The sequence below is a fragment of the Schistocerca cancellata genome, chromosome 10, assembly GCF_023864275.1.
Source record: "Schistocerca cancellata isolate TAMUIC-IGC-003103 chromosome 10, iqSchCanc2.1, whole genome shotgun sequence".
NCBI classification, from domain to species: Eukaryota; Metazoa; Arthropoda; class Insecta; order Orthoptera; family Acrididae; genus Schistocerca; species Schistocerca cancellata.
This window is the reverse complement of record NC_064635.1, coordinates 25,139,703-25,146,246: the sequence shown is the minus strand read 5'-3', so window position 1 is coordinate 25,146,246 and position 6,544 is coordinate 25,139,703. Positions and strand designations below refer to the sequence as shown.

The window sequence follows — 6,544 nt, the reverse complement described above, 5'->3', positions numbered from 1 at the left end:
TGACGACCTGAAAATGCGAAAAGTGTCATCCAGGTGGGTGTCACAAATGCTGATGGACGACCACACGGCGGCCCCTGTGGCATGTTGCCAAGCGATGTTGACGCGCAACGACAGCATGAATGGGACTTTCTTTTCGTCGGTTGTGACAATGGATGAGACGTGGATGCCATTTTTCAATCCAGAAACAAAGCGCCAGTCAGCTCAATGGAAGCACACAGATTCACCGCCACCAAAAAAATTTCGAGTAACCGCCAGTGCTGAAAAAATAATGGTGTCCATGTTCTGGGACAGCGAGGGCGTAATCCTTACCCACTGCGTTCCAAAGAGCACTACGGTAACAAGTGCATCCTACGAAAATGTTTTGAAGAACAAATTCGTTCCTGCACTGCAACAAAAACGTCCGGGAAGGGCTGCGCGTGTGCTGTTTCACCAAGACAACGCACCCGCGCATCGAGCTAACGTTACGCAACAGTTTCTTCGTGATAACAACTTTGAAGTGATTCCTCATGCTCCCTACTCACCTGACCTGGCTCCTAGTGACTTTTGGATTTTTCCAACAATGAAAGATACTCTCCGTGGCCGCACATTCACCAGCCGTGCTGCTATTGCCTCAGCGATTTTCCAGTGGTCAAAACAGACTCCTAAAGAAGCCTTCGCCGCTACCATGGAATCATGGCATCAGCGTTGTGAAAAATGTGTACGTCTGCAGGGCGAGAAGTAACGCCAGTTTCATCAATTTCGGGTGAGTAGTTAATTAGAAAAAAAATCGGAGGCCTTAGAACTTGAATGCACCTCGTATTAGCGATAGTACGGTTCAAGCCGGTGTGTTGATGACGGCTTCTACTTGTGGTCGGCTGCGCTGCATGGGGATGGGCTCCCCCTTGCAGACCGATCGAAGCGTGAGCTCGAAAAAAAAAATTGCTTGTCCGGGACGCCAGACAGGTGGAACTGCCAGTGAAATTACTCTGCAGTAAGGGTGGCGAAGTACACAACGGATACCTGTGGCGGCCAGGAAACAACTCTCTAAATTTTCTTCCGCCCCGCGCCCAGAGAGCAACCGCTCGGTTTGTGCCAGAACACGGTCAATCGTCGCCAATAAAAAGCTTTCGGCAGTTATGGTCTCGCAACAAATTCATGTAGTCTCCCACTGCCGTACTCCGTTAACCTAGGCGCCAATACCGCTCCTTCTGCCAATGTCCGACGGTGGCTGCAAACATGTGCTGACGTAACGGTCGAGCAGCCTATAACAGCCTGCGCGAGAAGCTTTTTACCGACGGACGGCGCCACTTGGTGGGCAAGCTACACTGAGGAGCCACAGAAACTGGTACAACTGCTTAATACTGTGTACGGCACCTGCGAGCACGCAGAAGTGCCGCAGCACGACGTGGCATGGACTCGACTAATGTCTGAAGTAGTGCTGGAGTGAAGTAACACAATGAATCCTACATCTACATCTACATCTACATCTACATGATTACTCTGCAATTCACATTTAAGCGCTTGGCAGAGGGTTCACCGAACCATAATCATACTATCTCCCTACCACTCCCGAACAGCGCGTGGGAAAAACTAACACCTAAACCTTTCTGTTCGAGCTCTCTTATTTTATTTTGATGATCATTCCTACCTATGTAGGTTGGGCTCAACAAAATATTTTCGCATTCGGAAGAGAAAGTTGGTAACTGAAATTTCGTAAATACACTCCTGGAAATTGAAATAAGAACACCGTGAATTCATTGTCCCAGGAAGGGGAAACTTTATTGACACATTCCTGGGGTCAGATACATCACATGATCACACTGACAGAACCACAGGCACATAGACACAGGCAACAGAGCATGCACAATGTCGGCACTAGTACACTGTATATCCACCTTTCGCAGCAATGCAGGCTGCTATTCTCCCATGGAGACGATCGTAGAGATGCTGGATGTAGTCCTGTGGAACGGCTTGCCATGCCATTTCCACCTGGCGCCTCAGTTGGACCAGCGTTCGTGCTGGACGTGCAGACCGCGTGAGACGACGCTTCATCCAGTCCCAAACATGCTCAATGGGGGAAAGATCCGGAGATCTTGCTGGCCAGGGTAGTTGACTTACACCTTGTAGAGCACGTTGGGTGGCACGGGATACATGCGGACGTGCATTGTCCTGTTGGAACAGCAAGTTCCCTTGCCGGTCTAGGAATGGTAGAACGATGGGTTCGATGACGGTTTGGATGTACCGTGCACTATTCAGTGTCCCCTCGACGATCACTAGTGGTGTACGGCCAGTGTAGGAGATCGCTCCCCACACCATGATGCCGGGTGTTGGCCCTGTGTGCCTCGGTCGTATGCAGTCCTGATTGTGGCGCTCACCTGCACGGCGCCAAACACGCATACGACCATCATTGGCACCAAGGCAGAAGCGACTCTCATCGCTGAAGACGACACGTCTCCATTCGTCCCTCCATTCACGCCTGTCGCGACACCACTGGAGGCGGGCTGCACGATGTTGGGGCGTGAGCGGAAGACGGCCTAACGGTGTGCGGGACCGTAGCCCAGCTTCATGGAGACGGTTGCGAATGGTCCTCGCCGATACCCCAGGAGCAACAGTGTCCCTAATTTGCTGGGAAGTGGCGGTGCGGTCCCCTACGGCACTGCGTAGGATCCTACGGTCTTGGCGTGCATCCGTGCGTCGCTGCGGTCCGGTCCCAGGTCGACGGGCACGTGCACCTTCCGCCGACCACTGGCGACAACATCGATGTCCTGTGGAGACCTCACGCCCCACGTGTTGAGCAATTCGGCGCTACGTCCACCCGGCCTCCCGCATGCCCACTATACGCCCTCGCTCAAAGTCCGTCAACTGCACATACGGTTCACGTCCACGCTGTCGCGGCATGCTGCCAGTGTTAAAGACTGCGATGGAGCTCCGTATGCCACGGTAAATTGGCTGACACTGACGGCGGCGGTGCACAAATGCTGCGCAGCTAGCGCCATTCGACGGCCAACACCGCGGTTCCTGGTGTGTCCGCTGTGCCGTGCGTGTGATCATTGCTTGTACAGCCCTCTCGCAGTGTCCGGAGCAAGTATGGTGGGTCTGACACACCGGTGTCAATGTGTTCTTTTTTCCATTTCCAGGAGTGTAGATCTCGCCGCGACGAAAAACCTCTTTGCTTTAATGACTTCCATCCCAACTCGCGTATCATATCTCCCGCACTCTCTCCCCTATTACGCGATAATACAAAACAAGCTGCCCTTTTTTTTCACTTTTTCGATGTCCTCGGTCAATCCCACCTGGTAAGGATCCCACACCGCGCAGCAATATTCTAATAGTGTAAGCCGTCTCTTTAGTGGACTAGTTGCATCTTCTAAGTGTCCTTCCAATGAAACGCAACCTTTGGCTCGCCTTTCCCACAATATTATCTATGTGGTCTTTCCAACTGAAGTTGTTCGTAATTTTACCACCCAGGTACTTAGTTGAATTCACAGCCTTGAGAATTGTACTATTTATCGAGTAATCGAATTCCAACGGATTTCTTTTGGAACTCGTGTGGATCACCTCACACTTTTCGTTATTTAGCGTCAACTGCCACCTGCCACACCATACAACAATCTTTTCTAAATCCCTTTGCAACTGATACTGGCCTTCGGATGACCTTACTAGACGGTAAATTACAGCATCATCTGCGAACAACCTAAGACAACTGCTCAGATTGTCACCCAGGTCATTTATATAGATCAGGAACAGCAGAGGTCCCAGGACGCTTCCCTGGGGAACACCTGATATCACTTCAGTTTTACTCGATGATGTGCTGTCTATTACTACGAACTGCGACCTTCCTGACAGGAAATCACGAATCCAGTCGCACAACTGAGACGATACCCCATAGGCCCGCAGCTTGATTAGGAGTCGCTTGTGATGAACGGTGTCAAAAGCTTTACGGAAATCTAGAAATACGGAATCAACTTGAGATCCCCTGTCGATAGCGGCCATTACTTCGTGCGAATAAAGAGCTAGCTGCGTTGCACAAGAACGATGTTTCCTGAAACCATGCTGATTACGTATCAATAGATCGTTCCCCTCGAGGTGAGTCATTATGTTTGAATACAGTATATGCTCCAAAACCCTACTGCAAACCGACGTCAATGATATTGGTCTGTAGTTCGATGGATTACTCCTACTACCCTTCTTAAACACTGGTGCGACCTGCGCAATTTTCCAATCTGTAGGTACAGATTCATCGGTGAGCGAGCGGTTCTATATGATTGCTAACTAGGGAGCTATTGTATCAGCGTAATCTGAAAGGAACCTAATCGGTATACAATCTGGACCTGAAGACTTGCCCGTATCAAGCGATTTGAGTTGTTTCGTAACCCCTAAGGTATCTACTTCTAAGAAACTCATGCTAGCAGCTGTTCGTGTTTCAAATTCTGGAATATTCCACTCGTCTTCCCTGGTGAAGGAATTACGGAAAACTGCGTTCAGTAACTCCGCTTTAGCGGCACAGCCGTCGGTAACAGTGCCATCGGCACTGCGCAGCGAAGGTATTGACTGCGTCTTGCCGCTTGTGTACTTTACATACGACCAGAATTTCTTCGGATTTTCTGCCAAATTTCGAGACAATGTTTCGTTGTGGAACCTATTAAAGGCATCTCGCATTGAAGTCCGTGCCAAATTTCGCGCGTCTGTAAATTTTAGCCAATCTTCGGGATTTCGCGTTCTTCTGAACTTCGCATGCTTTTTCCGTTGCCTCTGCAGCAGCGTTCGGACCTGTTTTGTGTACCACGGGGGATCAGTTCCATCTCTTACCAATTTATGAGGTATAAATCTCTCAATTGCTGTTGCTACTATATCTTTGAATTTGAGCCACATCTCGTCTACATTTGCATAGTCGGTTCGGAAGGAATGGAGATTCTCTCTTAGGAAAGCTTCTAGTGACACTTTATCCGCTTTTTTAAATAAAATTATTTTGCGTTTGTTTCTGGCGGATTTGGAAGAAACGGTATTGAGCCTAGCTACAATGACCTTGTGATCACTAATCCCTGTATCCTGCAGGGCTATCCATAAATCCGCAAGAGTACGAGGGGTTGGCGATCACTTCTGAACAGCACATTCCAAGGCCTCCCAGATATACTCAATAATGTTCCTGTCTGGGGAATCTGGTGGCCAGCGGAAGTGTTTAAACTCAGAGGAGTGTTCCTGGAGCCACTCTACAGCAATTCTGGACGTGTGGGGTGTCTCATTGTCCTGGTGGAATTGCCCAAGTCCGTCGAAATGCACAATGGACGTGAATGGATGCAGTTGATCAGACAGGACGCGTAAGTATGTGTCACCTGTCAGAGTAGTATCTAGACGTGTCAGGGGTCCCATATCACTCCAACTGCACATTCCCCACACCATTACAGAGCCTCCACCAGCTTTAACAGTCCCATGCTGACATGCAGGGCCCATGGATTCATGAGGCTGTCTCCGTGCCCGTACACGTCCATCCACTCGATACGATTTGAAATTAGACTCATCCGACCAGGTAACGTATTTCCAGTCGTCGGAAGTCAAATGTTGGTGTTGACGGGTCCAGGCGAGGCGTAAAGCTTTGTGGGGGAGGAGGAGATTAGTGTTTAACGTCCCGTCGACAACGAGGTCATTAGAGACGGAGCGCAAGCTCGGGTGAGAGAAGGAAATCGGCCGTGCCCTTTCAAAGGAACCATCCCGGCATTTGCCTGAAGCGATTTAGGGAAATCACGGAAAACCTAAATCAGGATGGCCGGAGACGGGATTGAACCATCGTCCTCCCGAATGAGAGTCCAGTGTGCTAACCACTGCGCCACCTCGCCCGTAAAGCTTTGTGTCGTGCAGTCATTATTGGTACACATTCCAAGGCCTCCCAGATATACTCAATAATGTTCCTGTCTGGGGAAGTGTTAAAACTCAGAAGAGTGTTCCTGGAGCCACTCTACAGCAATTCTGGACGTGTGGGGTGTCTCATTGTCCTGGTGGAATTGCCCAAGTCCGTCGAAATGCACAATGGACGTGAATGGATGCAGTTGATCAGACAGGATGCGTAAGTATGTGTCACCTGTCAGAGTAGTATCTAGACGTGTCAGGGGTACCATATCACTCCAACTGCACATTCCCCACACCATTACAGAGCCTCCACCAGCTTTAACAGTCCCCTGCTGACATGCAGGGCCCTTGGATTCATGAGGCTGTCTCCATGCCCGTACGCGTCCATCCACTCGATACAAGTTGAAATTAGACTCATCCGACCAGGCAACGTATTTCCAGTCGTCGGAAGTCAAATGTTGGTGTTGACGGGTCCAGGCGAGGCGTAAAGCTTCGTGTCGTGCAGTCATCATTGGTACACGAGTGGGCCTCCGGCTCCGAAAGCCCGTATCGATGATGCTTCGTTGAATGGTTCGCACGCTGACACTTGTTGATGGCCGAACAATGAAATCTGCAGCAATTTGCGAAAGGGTTACACTTCTATGACGTTGAACGATTCTCTGCAATCGTCGTTGGTCCCGTTCTTGTAGGATCTTTCTCCGGCCGCAGCGATGTCGGACAT

General features: G+C 50.0%; 1 non-coding gene across 1 annotated transcript; it reads right to left on the bottom strand.

The window, feature by feature from the left end:
- Nucleotides 1-5,740: 5,740 nt before the first annotated feature.
- Nucleotides 5,741-5,813, bottom strand: Trnae-cuc (transfer RNA glutamic acid (anticodon CUC)). The gene has a single exon. It is a non-coding gene; the product is annotated as a tRNA-Glu (tRNA).
- Nucleotides 5,814-6,544: the final 731 nt, after the last annotated feature.